This window comes from Cotesia glomerata, linkage group LG1 (assembly GCF_020080835.1).
Source record: "Cotesia glomerata isolate CgM1 linkage group LG1, MPM_Cglom_v2.3, whole genome shotgun sequence".
Lineage (NCBI taxonomy): Eukaryota > Metazoa > Arthropoda > Insecta > Hymenoptera > Braconidae > Cotesia > Cotesia glomerata.
Window position 1 is genome coordinate 30,725,281 of NC_058158.1, and position 23,447 is coordinate 30,748,727.

At 32.2% G+C, this 23,447-nt stretch overlaps 1 protein-coding gene across 1 annotated transcript in view; it reads right to left on the reverse strand.

The window, feature by feature from the left end:
- The window catches only part of LOC123275439 (nephrin), a 221,775-nt gene extending 199,010 nt beyond the window's left edge, over positions 1-22,765 (reverse strand). The window contains exon 1 of the mRNA XM_044743575.1: positions 22,651-22,765. The gene's annotated coding sequence lies outside the window, so the exon portion shown is untranslated. The remainder of the gene's footprint in view (positions 1-22,650) is intronic.
- Positions 22,766-23,447: the final 682 nt, after the last annotated feature.

Consider the following 23,447-nt stretch of genomic DNA (forward strand, 5'->3'; position numbering starts at 1 on the left):
TGTCTACGTGAGAATAACCATAGACACTACCTGCTAAGATACTATACATATATAATATATTATGTATAATAGTGTAGACATAATATAATATCGCTACCCTGCGGAGAGATGCTAATGTTCTGAATAGGCGGCTTACCAGCGTCACGACAGACGCAGATTACTGATTCTAAGTTACGCCTTTCTTAACAGACTTTATAACCTATATTATTATATTATTCTGTGTTATGTTATATAAAGTTATATCATGCATGTATTATCGCCAGAAATGGGTTTATCATTCTTGGCAGGCAGCTGATGGACTTAACAAATATATAAATTTTTTCATTACTTTCGAAAGAATCCTTGTGACAATAAAATTACGGCTCTGCACGAAATGATAGTAAAATTTAGAATTATACGCATTATAAAATTTTAACATAAAATAACGTGAAATTTTTGTTCGTTTATTTATGTAAGGTAAAAATTTTGTTGCTGTACTTTTTACGCGGTATTATTTTTTCCTTTAACAACATTTTGTTTAAATTAAAAAAAAAATTACGTTTTGTATTAAAAATAATTTTATGTACGCGAATGAACAAAATTTAATTTCCAGAAATAGTAGCTAATAAAAGTTATTATTTTTTAAACTATTAAAAAAAAGCACTATCATACTATGATGATAACATAAATTGATAATTATCAAGGTACATTATGGCACAGCAGCTTGATAAAATCTGATTAAACAGATGAAACGTTGCGACTGTTAATACTCTACATATTAATTTGAAATGGTACTAATGGACTAATATAATATTCAATTATCCAATTAAATTAATGCAATAGTAAAAATAACAATAATTGGACTGTGTTATGCAATAGTGTGTTAAGTACATAGGATTCCCATAGCACTTAACACATTAATGCATAACAGTGTCCAATTATACTTATAACAATAATAATCATAATTATTATTATTATTACATAAATTAACGTTTAAAATATATAAATTTTAATACCCAATCATTGACCTGAATATAAAATAAATCCGAGAAATACATAATAACCAATCGATAAAAATGAATAATATTATATCGATAGCATAGGTAAGTACGATTACATGTTGCGGAGATTAGTAAACAATGCTTCCGGAGTATTAGTATCGAGCGGATATAATGCATAAGAGAAGGAGATGGAGGAGGAAACGAGCAGAGAACTAGAATGCGAATTTAATACGTGATATTTGAAGGACACACGCGACTGCGTAGACACGTGCATGTACAGTTGGTTGAACTGCTATTTAAACTTATAACATGTATGTGGCTATAGGTAAACCAAACCAGACGCGTCATACGAGTCAGCATGTCATTTAGCGCATACACCCTTAACTTTCAGAGCTAGGTAAATGTACGGTGTGTTGTCCGTAATATTCCAACAACGACGTTTACAACTCAACGTTATCGGTTCGCTCGCTAATTTCACACATCTGTAATATCAATGTCCCTACTATACACATTACATGTAAAATGTACAATCTACTATACCGTATTATACCACCTTAATATATTCATGTGTGCGGTGACTTTTCTCACTGAGTCATACATTGTCATGATCAATGTCAGACAAACAAAACACGCCTTACTTGTAGTATCGGTAGTTATGACGCATTAAATTCTAGCTTTTGCCTTCAGTAGAGCAAAAAAAAATTACGCCCTCGCCCAATGTGTCAGCATAACATATACCAATATTTTGCTCTATTGTTATAATTTGTGTTCTAAACTTCACCCCTAGTTATTATTTATTCTTTTATACATCTGCGAACTTGCGTCATTCAAAATTTTACAAGTTATCGACCTAAATTAATATTTGAGTCATGTATTTTTTCCGCCAACAGTCGGTATTATGCGAAATAAATTTAATAGCCTCGTCTCATGACTCAATAATAATTCCTACCAATGTAAATTTAATTTATTATTTACGGTTCAAAAAAAAACCAAAAAAAATCAATTCAATTAACAGCTCAATTTTTTGTGACACCTGATAGGAAGTATCAAGTTTAACTTTGAAAGTAATTACTCAAAAATTGATATCAAACACCCCAAATAAATAAATCCTGTTTTGAGCAGGATCAATGATTGAATATGAAATGGTTGCCACATTCGATCAATATCATAATTATTCATTTAGCGTATGATGGGATAATTTTTGACATGGTTGTAAATATTTATAGGGAATTTTATTTTGTATTATAGATTTATTCGATTAATCAAATGTGCCAATCATTTCATATTTTATTATAAAGGTAATAACTGTAAAATAATATGCAAAAAAAGTTGAAGGTTTATAAACTAATGAGACATGAGAAATGTTTCAACTTGAGACGACAATTGTGGTATTAATAATGATAATTATTGTAATAATAATAATTACAGCATAAATGTATATTGAGTCTGCACTGTGCGAGAGTGGCAAGGAAATAAAACGAAAGGAAAGATATAAAAGCAGAAAAGGATAAAATGAGAGATGAGAAACTACTCAAGGAACGTTTTTCGTCGGAACTAAATGGTTCTAACTACTTAAAATATTTTTATTTTTTGCTGGTAAGTTTCTTGCTCGTGCCAACTCGACGGCAGATGCCATGGGACAAGAGCTTAATTCTTACGCGATACAGACGTTGCGTATCAGTTAAACGGACTAGCAAATTTCGTTGACACCCTGTGGAATAAAATAACAAGTCAGACTTTTACCGTATACCCAGCTAAAGTTTTAACGGTTCAATATCACTAGGACCCTTGTGACATACTACTATCTTCATCGTACTTTAAATTATATTCATCCATACCTATATACCTCAGATTTATTTATGTATGTATTATATAAATAAAGACATAAAAAAAGGTTTCTCTTTAACACTTAAGTGGCAATTTTTTTTCCTTACATCCATTTAACGTTTCACATTTATCTTGACGAGAAAATAAAATACCAGAGTAATCGTTATTCCCGCGTACTTCAGGGAACAGCGATAAATTCTTAAGCTCCCACGATGGAAGTAATTCTTTGGGAGGTATGTGGTGTCTTTTTAGTATTAGAGCCTACATAAGGTTATGGTATATAATAATAAAGAAGAACATGAGTTGTGGAAGGATCACCCTCAATCCTAATATACCCGTCTCCCGGCGCCCACTTTCACCTTGTAAATGGATCAAATTCCAAAATAATAATCATCATTATCATCATCGTAAATGTCAATATACCACTCGATATCATTTTTTCTGGTTATTCAGTTTTGTTCCCGGCTAAATTATTCCAATAATATTTTATTCCAGTAACAAATAACATCTCTGTTAACCGAGTCTGCTATTTTTGTATTTTATTCATCCATTAGTTGTGTCAAGAGCTATTGAGATAGGTTTAAAATACCGAAAATATTTTTATAATAACTACTACGTTTTTGATAATATGAAAGAATCAATAATTTACAATTATTTATTTGATAGTACTATATTAGTCTCAATCGCTTACAGCTAAATATTAGATTGTTTAAGAAAACATTGATTCAAAACCAATAGCTCCCTGAATTAAAAAAAATTTTCACTTTTTCTTGGCAGGAAGTTAAAAATTTTTGTTAATATTATAGTTTTAAATCATAATTACGTCGAATCCCAAAAATAATTTTTTTTATGCGTTCTTATGACACCTGCAACGCTATATATGAGATTGACATCCTTAGGGCAAGTAAAGATTTATTGTTTTAATTAAACATAGCTATTTTGAGCGTCTACTATCCCAATGAGTGATAACTAATAGAGAAAAACTTGATGAATAATTAAAATTAACTATTTAATGTCACGCTATATATTAAGATAAAATGACTATATTTGTTGAAGCACCTGCATTAGTTATTATTACCCGACAGAGTTAAATTGGACTAAATGAAAAGGTAAATAAATAATGGAAAGCAAAAAATAAACTCTGTGAGTGGTTTTGTAAATAGAGTCTGTCATTATATTTTTTTGTGATGGCCAGAGGCCAATTTTTTGTCAGCCTCTATGTATACATATATATTTGTTGCACAGCTAATACGAATAGGTCCATATCTACCAAAGTCTCATTGAAAAGATAAAACATCATGGATGTGTGGAGTGTATACATACACATGAATCATGAAATAGTAAAAGACGTTTCGCGATGAGACTCCTCGTAACACTTGTAACTCAGCTTGCACCTTGACAGTAATGGCGATTTTATGTTGGGACTGGTGTCTTCAACCCCGCAATGCGGGTCTATGTGATTATTATCATTATTTTATTATCATCACTGTTGTAGTTATTATTATTCTTTATTTTTTTTATTATTATTGTTATTTTATTAAGGTATACAAGATAAACGCAGAACGCAGCATTAAGAACAAAAAAAACTTAGAAAACATTACTCGTACCATCCAAGCTGAAAGCAAAAGCACGGGTGGTAACCCGCAGTCTCATACATCACCTACAAACCCTCTTGCGCCCGTTTCTCTTGTCTTTTCGACGTTACGATTGTCTCAAGGGAGATCGGGATTTGTGGTTTATACCAGCTGAGATAAATGTAGCTACAGTGACGAATAAAATCATTTATTTACTCCTCATTCGATGATTTTCGAGTTTGAACTTATGAAACGACTTCGCTGTAGTAAAAACAGAAGTATAGTCAGGAATCCCTTAAGGGATATGCGACACTATTTTTTAATAAAAAAAATACTATTTTCTCAGTGTAAGAAAAAGTAATACAGAACAAATTTACTCACTTGGGCAATTCTACTTCAAAATTTTTAGCGAGGAAAGTTTTCTTTAAAAATTGTGTCACCTTTTATTTGCTCCACTTGTAAAAGTTGATTGTTGTTTAGTTTAATTTCAACATTAAAAAACTGTTGACTTTTAGATTGCAAATAATAACAATAAAAATAGTAAAATAAAGTATATAGGTCGTAATTATATTAAGAGAACTCTTAAAATAATCTAATAAGCTGTGAAGGAGATAAAAGCGGATAGTAAAAGGCTCACGAAAATCGAGCTCAAACGAAAAAAAAACTGGCCACGAAAGATGAGCGTCTGTAGGCTACGCCGGCACGTAGGCGAAAAATAAAACGATTAAAAGTTGTAAGAGAAAAAAAAACAGAGTTAAAAATAAAGGAAGAAAAGGCGCATGAGCGCGATTAAATTTCCTTCCGCTTGGCTGTTATAGCAGACCACCGCTAGTGTATGTAGCGAAAACGAAAGAAGGATGAGGGCTTACTTGGCACTATATAAAGTACCATAAAGCTTCAACATGCCTATATATGTATATGTATATACTCACACACGTATAAGGTGACTTAGTTCTCTCTATATAACAGTTACACTACTATTACCGTACGCTTTCCTCGTATTTACTGCGCACGAAAGTAAAAAAAAGACTTACCGAAAAAGAGGTACAGAATCAAGGGATGAGTTTGCTTCTACGTTACGGGGATATTGATACAAGGTTTGAGTCATTTTATGAGATATATATTTATTTTTATATCCTTATATGCAGCACGCTGTGCTGAGGTTCTGATCCTATTCCGAGATACCTTTGTTGGGATTCTTTATAATTTTTTTTTCCTCAAAGTATGGATTGAAATGTAATCTGCGATCTGAGGAGTTGCATAGTATTTAAAATAGGCCACCGGATTTTCATTTTACAATTTTTTGCATAAATAATTTGGTTTTTTTTTTATCTACATCATATCGTGTTTACATTGTACTTCTGGTATTATTAAAAAATAAAAGTTGTTTAAAGAATGTCGAAACAAGTTTTTATTATTAACTTTGTTACTTTTTAATCGATACTAATATTTTGACTGGAATATCAACGGGCAACTTGTTATTATTTAAATATACTTGGGGGTATGATATAAAAATGAAAACAACGAGTCATTTTTATTCGTTTTACGAGCCACCGTACCAGCCGATCCAGTACGTTCAACAACAGCATCCATATATATGTGTATATATATTGAGAACAGCTCGCTGACAAAAGCAAAAAAGTTCATTAACGTGCAAATTGAAAGGCGCCGGTTGGCATCTCTATTAAAATCCGCGATCGAACAAACGCCCCCTTGTCACGTTAAATTATAGATATATACATTGGACGAGGTTTGATCATCCTTCATTACTCATAAAAGTGTTCAAAGCAAAAATAAATTTAAATCTTCAAACCTTAACTCGATAAATCTAATAAAAGATAAATAATAATAACAGTTTGATTATTTTATTAAAAATACAAATTATCTCAGCCGAAGTAATCATTTAATTTATATAAAAAATTCAAGTGCTTGAATAAAATTTTTTTGAATATTTTTCGCAGTGTATAGGTATAGCAAATAAAATATTTTATCATAAAAAAATATTACGCAAAAACCTCAGCTTGATTTGATTTTATTTAAAATAAGTATTGTTTTTTTTTTGTGTAAATTTATTTTTAAATAAAAATATCAAACTCTTTGCGATTTTTAGAATTAAAAATTACTCGGTCAATAAATTTAACACTTCGGAAATCCAATTCTGACAGCTCATTGTTATCCAACCAACATACGTTTTTTTTTATAACAGATAAACATTTGTATTCAACAGCATAAAAGCCCCCAGGGATATCATAGAAAAATATTATTTTTATCCAATAATATTTCTTATCGCACGAAAATAATTGGTCTGACAGTTTGCACTTTATTGTTGTTATTATTATTGTTTGTATTTTTCGTTATATTTTATTTTATTTAATCTTGTTTTATATCTGTGGGATACAACGTCATCAAAAATGATGAGATCATTGCCGGCCTAAATGACCACGAGTCATCTGAAGAAAATTTATACCATAACACATAGATTGGTTGACATGTCGTTTATGATGGTTCTTCATAAGTCTCGAACTTTGTCCGTTACAAGAACAGTTTAACCCCCGTTGACCCGACGCAATACCACGCCTTATTTACAGTATTCTCTTTCTCTTTTTTATGCTTCAGCTAATGTATGAACCAGCTATATCACCCATGTTAACATACCGGCTGCTTTTAGTACCTACTTCGCCCCAACAATAATTAGATGAATAATAACAATAATAGAATTGGAGTAATTAGATTCAATTGACACGGAGACTTTGAAATTAATGTATTATATTTCTTTAGACAATCTTATGGAAATTATTTTTTTTTTGTTTTTGTTTGAACTAAATTTAAATTTTTACTCCCATAGATTCTTTCAGTTTTCAATGTATTGATTATCATTGAAATTGATAAGGTGAAAAGTGCATACTCCTGTCAAATCACGTATGAAGTATTTTAATTTTTAATCCAGATCTCAAGAGTATTAGTGAGATTCAATACAAAAAAAAATGTTGATATGTCTCAAGGGTCAAAAGAAACTAGGTTATACTTCAAATATTAAACAATATCGTACATCCATGATAATTGCGATGAAGCAAACTAAAATCATGAAATTTTGTGCTGGATTTATAAATCAACGTAAATTAAAAAAAAAAAACTATTTTACAATACTTTTTTAACAATAAACTAATTAAAAAAATAACTTCATTGAAGAAAAATTTCAGGATCCTAAGTCGATCAAAAAAATTTTTGAAATATCGAGTATTTATAATGTTAACTTATTTGTAAGAAATTCTAGAGTTTTGTGAGATTTTTAAACCTCCTAACAGGATCAAAAATTTCTATTTTTCATTAAAAATTTTGCTATTAAGAATAATTTTTTGTTCAAATTGAGTGAGATATAGATACCCAACACTCAACTTCTAAGGCCGAAGTTCACAAATGTCGCTTCTTTATGATTTTGTAAGACAGTCGATAAAAATACTAACACCTAAAAAAAGAGGAAAGGTCAAGTTCACGTTAAGTATAAGTATTATGAATATTACACTACACCTTGAGTCAATATTACTTCAGAGATTTTAATTTAGATCATGCCCCAGCGGAGATTCATGAATATTCTCTTTACCCACGGATCTTAATCTGTCGACAGTTGAACATTCAAGCGGCAGTAGCAGTCGCACTGAGAAGAAAATACGTTAAGTCATAGAAGACGAAATGGATGTTGAGAAAAAAATCTACTGGATAAGATTTCGTTGCAGTGAGATCAAAGTAGCAGGGCAAGAAAGATTCGTCAGGTTAACTGCAATCATAAAAATTAAAAGTATAAGACGAGTCTCTGAGGGACTTTGTCATTCATTACTTTTTAGAAAATATATACGGCAGAGACATTGCAAGTGAATAATACAGTCAGCGTGTTTTATGAAGATGCGCTCGAAGGATATATTTGATCATTCCATTCCGTCTTTCAGCTCTAGCTTGTTGAGATAACTTTCGTAATATGTTTCATTAGCTGATAGAAAGAAAAGAAGAGGAAGAAGGAGAAAGAAAGCGAAATAAAATAAAGAAAATGAACAAGTAAAATAAAACTAAGATGTTGAAAGACAAGGTAAGCAGTTAGAGAGAGAGAATGGAAAAGAGACTTGCGAGACTGAAAGTATATAGAGTCGACAAGAGAAAAACCATGAGGTACATAGAGGAAAAAAAGGAGAGTGTAGGTGAACTATTTAAATTGAAACTGAAACTTTAACGCCCTGTACTAGCCTGCCGAGGAAACTAAAACTCCTTACTCGTATCGCCCGCCCAGACAGGATCAGGATTCCGAAGCATTCTCTCTTACTCTCTACTCTTCTCTCATCTAGGTGTATGCTACTGGCACGCTCTATCTTTTAAAACGAGTAACGTCTAAGTAGAACCAGCGCCTCGCACTTTGGAAATTGGCTCTTAAATCGTAAAGGTGATTCCCATCGAGCCACTTCCTAAATTATCACCTGGAATTATCCTCAAACCGTCTGTTTTCTCTCTTTCGCTGACTCCCTATTCCTCACAATACCAGCTCCCCCTCTTTATTCCTTTACCCGTCCACTTGAATTTTCTTATATCGGTTTTGTATTACTACTGCTAACTATCGTCTTTTAAGTTCATCAATTTAAGTCAATGGGAGAAATGATAAGAGTTTAATTTTAAGCTTTTTAATTCTGCCAGATATTCATTAATAGTATCGTATTCAACCGGATGAATATTGGAGTTGAAATTTATTCATAAAACGAATATTTAATATAAATTCACTCTAATGAAACATTATATATGATAATTGACACGCCAAAAAAAAATTCAATAACCAGACTCATAAATATCATTAATTCAAACTGAGTTAATTATTACAGTTACTTTATATGAAGAGAATTCTGAGATTTATTTTGAGAACACCCAAATAAATCCTCAATTTTTATTTAAACGCTTCTTAAAATGTTTTTACTAATAATAAATTAATTTAATAACCAGCACTCTTATATTAGAAACAATGTGCTCTAAATTTCTGTTTCTCCATGCATATTTATTATTAGTAAAAATAGTTGACGTCCTATAAACGCCAATTACACAATTTAATTCAATTTATTTCTATAAATTTAAGATAAATGTTTCAATAATTTTAATGGATTATAAAAAGTTTAATTAACGTAAAAAATTTGAAATTCAGATATTTCAATTATAATAAAATAATAATTATTATTATTATTTCTATTAGAATAACTAATGTCCGTAATTTAGGTATTTAAGCTTTGGAATATTAACGAATATCTCATTATCGTTTAGTGTGGAAACAAGAGAGAAGTAACTTCAATGCCCATCAAGCTGTGCGGTATGTCGCGTACAGGAAACAGACAAACAAGGGATGATAATTGGCGTGGAATGATGGGAGGCGAAAACGGGGGATGGGACAAGTACCACTCATCGCATGTTCAAGATGTGTGCCTCCCTATCTATCAGCCTATATATATACATATACATATATGTGTATGTGCACATATATATTGGCTTTCTCTTCCTTCTCATTCCCATCCTCATCCGAATATGCGTCGCTTTAAATTATTCACGATTATCTCTCGTCTTTGTGGTTTATTTGATGGCATACTAACATCGAACAACAGAACACAGCTGTCACGCAAAATACCTCTGACAAGACTTTAATAGTTATTATCATTGTCATCCATCTAATTACTTAACAATGATCATAAAAAAAAAACAAATGGAAAATGAAGGCCCATATTTTGCAGAGTAGTCACGTGAAAATAATTAAAGCTAAGTATATATTTTACGCAATATAAAGTGAACGTTTTTATAAAACAGATTATATCAAAAAATAAATCTTCTTTGATGATTTAACTAAATATCCGATGACAAAATATCGGCAAAATATTTTTATTGGCAATTCACTTTTATCGACCAACATCGTCAACTCCTAACTATTTGGTTTGTTAGCCAATTACTTGTTTTGTTTTTCTATGCACGGCGTGACGACGTAGGCTGATTTTTTGGTTAACTTTTTTATTGAACATCATCAACGTTTGGACTACTAAACCTTCTTTTATTTAAATAGAAAAAAAAAATAAATAAAAATTAATTAAAAGTTATTTGGAAAAGTTTAAATCAATTTTTATGGATTGATAATTGATAAAAGTCAGGATGAGATGAATCACTGAATAAACGAACTGTGATAAAATCAACTAGACTATAAAACTTTCATAAAAATAAAAAATTAAAAAGTAGTGACCAAAACAGTGTGACAAATACAACGAGACAAAAGCGTATACATTATTCTTGAATGTATTAGCGTCAGAACAAATGGTCCGTGGAAAACCAATATTCTCCTGAATACTTGAAGAATACGTTTCTGTCTATAAATATAAAGTACAAAGTTATAAAGAAATATGTTTATGTACCCATCAAATTTTCCGCCATTACTTGTGACTATAAAAAAAAGAGTGTGTTAAATTAAACAATACATGAGATATTAAAAAAATTTTTGATAAATTAAAGGTCTAAAAGTTTTTTTTTCTTTGTTTTTTTTTCTATACATTAATGAACGAAGGATTAAAAGCGAAGTGAGTAAAAAAGAGCCAATGCTTATGATCTTTTAAAGTAATCAAAGACTACTGGAATAAAAAGAGTGAACAAAATATATATATTACAGAAACGCCTGAAGTTATTCGGCTCACAGTGCAAACTAATAATGACGTTTAAAAGCTCTAATATTTTCTGGCGCGGCTTTACTGCTGGGGGAAGACTTTCGCGCGTTGAAACTTTAGATCTTATAAGAAAAGTTACCACTTCAGGTTGGTTCACTTCTTCATTGCCTTTCGAAACCAAACTATTCTCCTTCCAACTCTCTTTTCGCCTTTGTCATTTTTTTACTCTTATTTAAGAACGGATGAATATACATGTATATATCCAGTAAGCACTTATATATGGATATATTATATATTTCTTGTTTTAAAAGTGAAGCTACCGGGCTTTTGATCGCGTTTAAACGGCATTCTTACAATAAATTACAAACCCCCAAACACAATTTTATATAATACAAGTTTAATTTCCGGATTATAAAGTTTTCTTATAGACACGATGCAATTAATTTAACAGCATCATGCATATACAGACAGAGAGAAAGAGAATAGAAGAGTGAGTTTGGTTTGAAATTTTAACCGACAAATTACCTATCGAATAGATTCGTGTGCTCTCACCGTGAAAAACTACCCCCACCGCGATCTATGCCCGTTTATTCTCAAAAAGTTAAAAGCGTCAAAACTTAAGCTTGAAAGTCAAACGCGAGTAAGCGAGCAACCAAGCTAAAAGTTTATAAACTTTTTTAGCATACCAGCCGCCATTAAATAAAAAAATATATATATAATAAAATATTGAAGTTAAAGTAAGACCAAAGAGCCAAAGAAAAACAATTTTATCGAGCCTGGGACATTTGGTAAACTTGGTCAAGAGTTGGTTGCAATCATTTTTTAAAACTTTTTTTTCCACATAGACTTTCTTAACTCTGCCCATTTGGAGTACTTATAGGGCTTTTTACCCTCAGCGATGATAATTGCCGTAAAAAGACCACAAGTATAAATTTAACTATTACCGTAAAGTTTTATACATTATTTACAACGAAAATTATCGTGCAAAACAGTTCAAAAAATTAATCAATTCACGGCTATTAAAGAAAAGAAATTAATCGCATTAATTATGAGGCTAATTTATCTTATTTAAATACTCTGGTGGAAAAGCACACCCCCGAACCAAATACCATGCGACAATCTTTTTCACTGGCGTTTGTTTTATTATTCCGTACGTCGTCCTGGAAGACATAGACGGTGTAAAAGAGGTCAGGAATGCAAGCGACTGGATAGGACGACCAACTGGAGCTACGAATAGGAAAGGAAGATAATGTGAGTCTCGCCAGAGGCAGTGGTAGTGGTAGCTTGGATAGATAAAATCTAAGATTCCATAGAAGGTATACTTGGATGCGCTTATTTGACACTTGGAACGACAAACGGCTGGGTTATTACCTGTTACTTGGGCATCTTCGCTTTTATCTCCCTAATATGCATACAAATACATATCAGAGCACCTTACCCCAACTTAATACCATGTATAAATGAATAAGCGGGAAAATCGATTGCCCATAGCGTGCTGAGCGGCAAACGTTACCCCGGCATGGACATTCTTATTCAAAGTTTCCGCGTTACGTTATCGGTAACGAGTTTTGAAGGTATTCGAATCAATAATGTTGAACCGAGTCTAGTGCGCGCGTTCCACTCTGACGCCCATTGTAAATCGATGTATATCTCATCGTTGTCTCGTCTCTCGTCTCTTGTTTCATGTCTTGTGTCTCTTATATCTTCTTTGCTACTTGTGTCTGATACAGAGCAATTCAGCCCGCAATCATACAAAAGCTCAAGTCGGAAACTTTTTTAATAAATACGCTTATTGCTCATGAAACTTCTGCAATGTATACAATGCTTGTATACAACGACTTAACTGATAAAAAACACATCAATATTATAACAATAGTTCTAGTCATAATGATGATAATAAGCCTATTATATATTGTTCTTGTTCGTCTTGTATTGCTGATTGTTACATAACAATCGATTGATATGGATCAATCGATTCAACTTGCTTGGATCTTTGTCCCTCGTGGTAGCGATATATATCCCTGACCACATATTACCGTTTATGTATACACGCCTCAGGGAAATGCTATCTGACCCCCAGGGGATTGTGTTAATCGTATATACATATATAAGCAAACGAATATGTTGGAGTAAGCTTATACAATCATTGAAGTTGTCGAGAGTAGAAAAGAGAGACTAAATCTACGCATTAATAGACGCACTTTCCGCTTCAACACGACTCATTTATTTATTTGTAAATATTTTTTTACAATATCGGAATATTTTACTATGAATTGAACGGCTGTGTGTCAAACTATTTTCAAAATTAACAATATTGAATTATTTTACTTTATGCATAAACATTTGTTTATATAAATTAAACTAACAATTATGACTGTGACAAATATTTACAGATAATTGAAAAGTAAAAGTAGGGCAGAAGGGGATCAATTGAACCAAAAAAAGTTTAGTAATTTTTTACTATTCGAATTAAAACTAAATAATAATTTTTTAACTTTCCGCTAAGAAAATCGAAGATTTTCAAAAATTGGGAAGTTATTGTTTTCACCCCGTTTTGCAAAAATCTAGTTTTCATCAGATCTCGACGTTTGAAGGTCATAGGAAGCTTCCCTGACTACTCCCGCGAGGTTGTCACTGTGTCTGTATGTGTGTGTGTGTTTTTTTTTTTTTTTCAGGGGGGGAATCCTTTTTGCAGATTCCAGGCATAGCTGTTTGGCCTGGATATGTGACGACTCGACGCAGCGTCATACTAAAACTCGACCCTAACGCCCCTACCCACTAAACCCTAAACCCCTTTTCCTTCTTTCCTCTAATCCCTCATGGAAACCGCCGTCAGGCATTACTTCGTGAAGGGAGGATCTAGCTACTGCTCTTCCTTCTGGTGGCTAAGGTGTTAACTATCTTCCTTCTATCTTCTGCTATTTGCTCTTTTTCTTTCGGTGGAACGCAAGTCTTTAAGGACTTCTGTTGCAAACGTGTTGGTAGCGTTCCAGGCAGCTTCTGATGACAACATTGCTTCTACTAGTGAATCTGGTTGCATTCTCTGGTTCAGGATCCTCTCCAGTTCTTCACGCTGTGGATCGAAACGAGGACATACAAAGAAGACGTGCTCCGCGTCTTCAGCAGCTCCTGGGCAGGACGGGCACTCCGAAGAGTCATCGTGCTTAAAGCGGTGTAGATACTCTCGAAAACACCCATGTCCCGACAACATCTGCGTAAGATAGTAATTGACCTCACCGTGATTCCGGTTAAGCCAAATGTCGACCCGAGGTATGAGACGGTGCGTCCACCTACCCTTCTCTGCAGCATCCCATTGTAGTTGCCATCGGCCTATGCTCTTCTGCCGTTCTTCAATTCTAAGTTCTTCCGGGCTCAGTGCAGTTGACCTTTTTCGTTGGTAAAGGGCCCGTCTTTCCTCTGCTAGAACTCTAAGAGGTAGGGTTCCAGCAATGACGCACACTGCTTCTTCTGATATAGTGCGGAAGGCACTAGCTACTCGTAGGGCACTCAGTCGGTATATTGGTCCAGCTTTTCTCCATGATTCTTGGGTTTTCAGTGCATCAGCCCAAATGGATATTCCGTAAGTGAGCACTGATGTGACTACTGATGACAATAGTAGCCTCCCTGCTCTGCATTGGGCCTCCGATGTTAGGCATCAGCCGTGCGAGACTAGCCCTCACTACTGACGCTTTGGCACTGACATGTTCCACCTGCTGTATGTATGTCTGTATGTATTTGTGTGTGTGTGTGTGTGTGTGTGTGTGTGTGTGTGTGTGTGTGTGTGTGTGTGTGTGTGTGTGTGTGTGTGAAAGTATGTGAACCGCTTATAACTTTTGAACGGCTCATCCGATTTTATCGCGGTTGGTGCCATTTGAAAGGGCTTGGCCAAACTTAGATTTTGAGTATAATTTGGACCGATTCGGATCAGTAGATTTTGAGAAATCTTAAAAAAACTAATTAATTAGAAGGTTAATTCGTTCGAGAGATATCGTGAACGAAAGAAAACCGAAAAAAAGTGATTTTTCGAAATTACTCCGAAATTTTTGGTTCGATCAATTAAAACCTGAAAATCCGTTATGAGGCTGATAAAACTGCGTCGAATGTCGCCAACCGCGTGAAAATAAGTTGATCCATTCAAAAGTTATTGCGGTTTGAAAATTCCAAAAGTAGTATTCTATGAAACTTCTATCAGACTTTTGAGCTCGAAGAGCTCAAATGCATAGAAATACTATCTCTTTGAGCTCAGCAAGCTAAAAATGTCACATAAATTTTATTTTGAGCTCAAAAATCTCAAAAACGTCAGTACAATTTTAAGCGTCCAGGTATGGAATTAGCGGGAAGTTGCAGGGATGGCCTTTAGGGTGAACCGTTTTACTAATTTTTTTTTCTTGGAATGGTAGTTTATTAAGTCTACTATCATTATCAATACATAAATTAGTTAATAAATAACGTGAATTTTTAAAAATTATTAATTTATCTAAACGCGTCGAATGTAACATTTATAACTCAAACCCGAACTTTTAATAAATAATATATTAGTTGTTACTTGCTAATATTACTGTTGCACATTTTTAATACACATATATTATATTTAATAAATTAAAAATCAATTTAAAAATAATTTTCATTATAAATTTAGTTTATCAAATTGTTAGATTATTTCCCTGAGTATTTTTCACGTCGAGTCAAGATGCGCGCGCATGTCCCATGCTTTTCCATATGGTTCAATCGTCCCCGGGACTGCTGGTTCAATTAACCCCATATAATTTTAAAACAATTAATAGTAAGTAATAAATAAATAAACCTTTCTATCACTATAAACAAAGTTGAGGATTATAAAATATAAGTATATACAACTACTACAATTCAAACTTTATCAATTAATTCAAAAATTGAAATATTATTATACAATTTTTCACCAGCAGAAAAGAAAATTTGCATGCCTAAAAATAAGAAAATCTCAATTTTAAAAATTTAATAATCGCAATGATTTCAAATTTTGATCATATCCGAGTTTAACATTTTCAATTTTTTTCAATTTTTTCGATTTTTTAAGTCTATAGTGGTTCAATTGCCCGATGGTTCATTTGATCCCCTTCTCCCCTATATTGAACTCTGTTAATATATATATATATTTTTATGTTAATAGTCTTTTGATACAATGCATTAACTGTGTATTAATTAGTCATAGTGAATTACGGGTTAAGAGGAACAAAAAATGATCGGTCATTTATTATTATAAGATAAATGACAAGTTTATTTTAGTGTACTGTCAAAAAGTCACAGTAAAAAGTAATAAATAAGTAATGTCAGCTTAAGATAGTGTAGAAAATAATTTTTTTTTTCTGTGATTCAAGTTATGAAATGATTAATGAAAATTAAAACGGCTCTGAATGGATGTATGTTTATTACAAGAATGTTGAGAAACAAATGTTAGTGAAATTATATAGAGCTATATGGTTTTAGGGCTGTTGGAAAATTAAGTATCACTATGCGAAAGTGTGGAAAAGAACGATCGTTAGTCATTCGAGCTACTACAATACTATTAACTTAGCCGGAAGTTTTCAGAGTACTAGCATTAACAATGTATTGTAGTATACAAGCTTCATAAAATCTTTTAAAAAATTCCTTGAGGGTACTTACTTTGTATATCAGAAATTAAGGTCGTGTTGAATAAAAGATAAGTTATACAATAATCGAGGTGTACTGATATAAAAGAATAATTATAAAGTCATCGGCTTTTTATTTTTTTTTTTTTTGACATCTTTGAAAAGCCAAGTCTTTGTCTATGAATTATAAAAAATACATCGTGTAATGCAAATTTAAGTTAAAAAATAAATTTTAAATAAAAGGATGACGATATCAGACAACTTTTCAAATGTCCGCTGCAACTTAAAATACAAATTGCCCTGACGTTTGACTCATAATTAACTCATCGAGCTCATTAAACGTTAAGCGGTCTCGTTAAATAAATGAACGCGTATATTTTTAGATCATCCCGCCCACGGGATATTATAGAGATACGTCTGATATTCGGTCAGCTAAGTACCGAGGGAGCATTGTACCATCCTAGAGATCATTGAATCATCCTATAAATAAATTCGTCATTACACTCACGTACAAATAACAATTTTATTTTACATAAAGTCAAAATCTTTATTCACCGTGTCATTAAAATTTGATCTATTTTTGCGTATATTTCGCAAGTTTAATTTAACATTTACATCTATAAGCTTCTGTCACTTGGATGTTGAATAATATTTTACATCTCCGATACTTGAAGTTTAGATAGTAGAAGATAAACCTATGCTTTAAGTTTTAAAGTATAATACTAATATTCAAAAAACATTACAATAAATAGAACATACAGTAACACGAAAAGGAATAAAAAAACCGAAAGCAAAAAAGAATTTTGTAACTTATTATATTACCATCGTTATTTTATTATTAATTTTATTTTCTTTATCTTTTGTAAGAAATTGATTAATGTGCTTGATCTTATGGAATTTTATATTCAAGATATGTTAATAAATATTTATTTATTGTAAACCAATACTCATCAAATCACCCAAAGCTAAAAAATCATGTAAAAATTAATAAAACATAAAATATCAACAAATCCTTCCATCAGCTTATGCAAATAAAACTAAGAATTACGGAAATTCCTTAGACTATAGCCTATAGTCTATAGTGTATACACATAGAACCTATCGCAAATGTTAAAAATTTCAATTTTAAACCTTTCTACGATAGACCCAATAATATTTGAGTTAACAATCGATCAATGCTAGAATTGTGAAAGAGATAAAAGCAGTACAAAAAAAGAAAAAAATTTAAATACAATTTCCCTTTAAAGAATTTAAATTTCTCAATGTATTTTAAAAAATTTTGGAAAATCCAAAAGTGCACGCCTCATAACGCTCATTCATTTTTTAAGAAAAAAATTAATTGTGTTATTAATTTTAAAAAAAAAATTATAATTAAGTAATTTCTTACAGAGTATTTTTTATTTTTTTTTAAATATCGGCGCTCTTTTTTCTTGTCATATGCGCACGCAGTCTAAAAAAATCTAGCTTGATCAAGTGGCGCCATAGTTTTCACGTGACAAATCAGAAAAGTTCGTTTGGCTTTGTACGGTTGTACCGTAGTGAATTTTAATAAAAATTCAATTAAAAAAAAAAATACGTAAACTAGGCCACTGATATGAAATACGGACCCAGTTCATCGAATTCTTAAACTAATAAAAAAGGTCCGGTCTTGAAATATCAATTTGTTCGGGATTAATCGTTGGTATATCCAAAATGGGGTGACATCCGGACGTCCACGTAAAATTTTTTTCAAAATAGCATCATGAAATGATTTTAGAAAGTAAAAGATGGTTTAATTTAAGTGTTTTTTCGGTGTACATCTACTTATATCATTGTAGAAGTATAATATGGTTGTGATAGAGGCATTTAAAGATCACAAAATTGCTTGACTTTGACGAGTCGAGTATAAAGCACAACCTCACGCGCTTCGCGCTATGAGGCGTGCAATAAATGTGCTCAGTAGTATAGGAAAGAGTGAGTGAAAATTACCCATCACGTACTGATCTGCTCGGAAAGTTCGAACGAGCCAAGTTTTATCGTCACGAGTAGAGTAACACAAAATGAGGAATAAAACGGAAGTATGCGCCATTAGTAAGTAAAACACATCCATATATAACCACATACATGCACACTGCCGTGGAAATATATTAAAAATATACGCAGTAATATATTTGCATGGACACCGGCACGCGTCTGATCAATTTTTCACAGCAAGATGGATTGTTAAATGCACGAAGAAGTTAAAGAGTCATTGCAGCTGTGTCGAACTAAACTTTTGCTATATGTTAACCTACCCGGGTCATACGGATCACACGGAAAAGGAACAATGAAAAGTAAACCCGTTTATCCCGGGAATAATCGGTAGCTAAGACGGAGTGTATGTTGTGCAGAAAAATGCTGTAGAGACAACTCGTGACTACTGGAGAGTGAAACCAACAGAAAAAGTTGGATCTACTGTTGTTATAGAAGTATACATAAAATACATGAAAAAAAAAAAAAAAAATAATAATACATATATATATATGTATATAGATGGAAGATTCACATATAAAGTAGTAACGAATGGTATGTGCTATAGAATGCAACGTATACTGAATAGAACAGAGAGTTTAAAGCGTACGGGCGTGTCATTGCCTACTCAACAGAACGTAGTAGTAGTATTTAATAGGATGTACATTGGAGTAGTCGTGAATTTCATCGTGTCATCCCGCCCGCACGGTGTTCACATTACGTGGAACCATGTATCCGCACTTGTTTTCCAAGAGAGCAATAAAAATCGCAACCCCACGGCTCTCTGCATAGCTGGTGCGACCGCTCTTGTGTTGTAAACTATTTTGAAGCAAAAGCACATGAGTGAAAGCGAGACAGAATCGAAAGAGAAAGAATGAGTTTTGCGTTGGGACGCCACGTATTTATTTACCCTGATTCCTCATTCCATGTATATTCGTGTAACCTTCGTACCAAACTGAACCATCACCCAATAATTCCCTTTTCATTCCACCTATTCCCTCTTGCACATCCATTCCTAACTCGTCCAACTTATAACTATATACTTTACTGCATCGGTGATGTCGTTTGTTTTTCTGACTTTATCCCTATAGTAAACATTTCAGTACTAGATATACCAGCACTACTAGCATAACATACGGCATATAGAGAGATTGTATTAGTGGAGGTTGACGTCTGTTCTGCAATACTGAGCTTCAGTTCTACTACTGTCACATAAGCTCGCGTCATTTTTCAAAACCATTATTTTTCACACACTACTACATTCATACTTACAGGATATATGGCGCACTTATACCTACGACTACTGTATATAAAACTGATGCTGCCGTACTACAGCTATAGCTACAACAGCAAGTGCTTCGCTAAAATTAATTCATTACCCCCACGAGAAAGTCCTACCTGATAAAATGAAATTTATATATTTCCCTCTCGAGGGAAAATACGACGGATTCGTTATTTCCAGCGACAGCTTGATTAATAACGAGCTAAACGACTGAAATGTTTTTCATATCTCGTATATATATATGTAGTGGGGAGTATTTTTTGTATTTGTTATTTTGTATTCGCAAATTATTTTATCGAGTATTTTCTACAAAACGAAGAAGGTTTATGCAAACGATTATGTCAGAAAATATATTAAAAGTGATCCTTGGGGACTTGAACGAAGATCTGGAAGTAATTTTTTTTCTGTTAATATGGTTATAAAAAAGTTTCTGATAGGGTTTCATATTAGAGAATTTTAAAAGTGAAAAAAAATTGTGAATAAAATAAAAATAAAATGGGATATTGTTTGGAAACTGTCGTTTGTTGACATTGGTCCGAGATTAATGACCAGCATTGAATCGAATTTAAAAAATAAAAAAGTAAATTTATGCATATAATCCTGTATAAATGGGTGTCGCGAATTTTTAAGCCCCGCATCAAGGTCAAATCAACAATCCCAGCCAACTAATCATTAGCGATTGTCGATTTTTATCCCGGATGTCATATAGTCGAGTGTACCGACGTTTCATAAAACCGCGATGGATTTACATCAGCTAAAAAAAAATAAAAATTGACTAAAAAAATGAATGGTTACACTTGTACCACGGATAGGGATAAACCAATAAAAGCGACCGATTATTTCACACATGATTTGTGGATCGCGGGTATTAGTTTCACGATCGCCAAAAAAAAAAGAAAAAATTCATCGTTCTCGTTAAATGATGAAAAAATTCCGCAATTCCTTCAAACAAGTACCCGAGGATCTGCATGAAGTAAAATTAATTTCGTTTAATAAAATCAGTGGTGCAACTGAAGATCCTCAAGTTATAATTTCTCATGCTTATTCACCGATGGTGGTCTGCAAGCTCATAGAAACTTGTACTTGCTCTACGACTACTTGCTACAGCTTCTGGTACTAGTACACTGCTCTCTTCTGACTACTCTCGAAAGCCATATTAATAGTCGGCACTTAAAAGTTTCATTAAGTCTCGCGACTACTATGCAATCATTGCCGACGTTGCCACCACGGAGGATATATTTTCAACCATACACAGATACTATTCTACAAGTAAACCAGAGATGAGAGAGTAATAGCAGTAGTGCCAGCCATCATATACTACAAGAAGAATAATATCAGCGCACACCCTGTCATTTAACCCAACTATTGCCCTTTTGCCTTCACTTCTATTCTAAACTCTTGGCTGGCTATTTTGTGTTATTGTGCGTGTTCACACGTTATTCATTTCCATTGTATTCTAATTTCTTAAAATTTATATTTATTTAATAAATTTGGTAAACAGCCATTCATCTCTTTGCATGCTTGATAATTGAAAACAAATAAGTCCATAAATTGTCGATTCACTACGATAAAATGATAAAAATTAATTGTCCTAAGTGATTAACTTTCATCAAAATATTCACTCATACTTACTACTCAAGGGGGATTCACTCGTACTTTTTCGTATTGTAATTTATTTAAGTAGAGTAATTAATTGAAACAAATTAAATTTAGTGGAAGTAAATTTTCAGTAATGGTAAAAATGTAAAAATTTAATAAGATTAAACATTAATTAATAACACATTTTAAACAGTGACATTTTAAAATTTAATTATTTGATTTCTATGCTAAAATTTATATTAATTAAATAAATCTGAAATAGAATTCTAACCCCACATATTTTAATATTTTAATATTATTAATCATAAATATATTCAAACACGACAACGATATACTTTTACAATATTTAGATGAAGTCTTAACAAGGTAACCGGATTCAATAAAATTCACATCATCAATTCATTTTTAAGTTGATAAATAATTTAAATTATTGAATCTAATTAGTGATTGTTTTTAAAAAGAGGAATAAAAGAATATGTGTCAGTATAAGAGTAATAAAATGAGTATAATTATATTGATATTATAAATTTCCACCAATCTCTCAAATTTTTTGTTTCCAATTCAACCTAGAATTTATTGATCGACAAACAATCCTCTATCTTTTTTAAAATCAAAATCAACGAAGTAAAAAATATTTCTACACGTGTCTAGCTGATTTAAAAAAGCAAATAAGTCAATATATAGGTGTCAATAAAATCACCAGTACACTCATAGATTTTATAAGAACCTACAGCCGTTAAAAGTGGATTCTAAAAATTTTCTTCCATGTTATGCTTTTTGGCGGCTTTACAGTTGGTCTCTTCACATCCTTTTAGCTGTCTTTTATACAAACACCAGTCAGTGAAGTGGTGTTGTTCGTACCGACCTTTCATCTCAATAGTCCCTACAAATTCTCATACTCAGCAGTGTACATAATCCAAATTCACTTGATTTTACTAAACATAAACCTTGATATGGATATATACGTACAAATTTCTGCGCACTCGCTAACCTGTCAAGTGTTATGTACGACACGTTGACAGAGATAAACATACGTATAACTTTGAATGTCGTTTCGTATGGATAATGCTATCCACTAATACTACTATTCATGTGGTACTTATTACATCTGCTACTATTGTACGGTACCTGTTCTGATCTACGGCATCAAAAATACGAGAGATATTTAAGCCAGAGTTTCTACGTCGTCGGTAATTTTTGTACAGCTCAACGGGCTGGAAATGTTGAGAATCAAAGTCCAGTGACAAGAAACCAGAAGACATGTTACCCTCAATGTCAAATTGACTTCATGAAATGATTTGATACGCCTAGTGTAACCTGGAACAGAATCCCGGGTCAAAAAATTTAATCTGTTTTATGATTAATGAAAATTTTTAATATTTTCCATTCAATTTAATTTTATTATGTGTATCTATTTTATATAAGAATTTAATCTGTTTTTTCCCGTACTATTCCCAATTCAGACCAATTTCAGATCATTTTTAATGTTATAATAAAATTGTTTTCTATTGTTTCAAGACCAAAATCAGACTTTTTTTGTCACAATCATTTAGCTGGTTTTGATCGCATCAAGGTCAAAAACAGACCAAAACGTTCCATAATTTTTAGTCGGTTTTCCATCGCCTGTAGATCAACAATATACTATTTTCAAATAAATGCGAATTATAATTTTTAATAAGATACTTTTGAGTCAAAAAAATTATAAGTCGCCATCTTAGTCGACTTTTGGTCTTCGAACATTTAAAGTGAAAATTTTAGATCAAAAACAGTATAAGATTTCATATTGAATTTGAAAACAATACATAAAGTCCATCTACAAATTAATTAGACTAAAAACCGATCAAACTTTTAAAACTTTTTAGTCTTATTAGATTAAAAAAAGCATAAAATATTCATAACTGCTCAACTATTTTACTAAAAGGTTA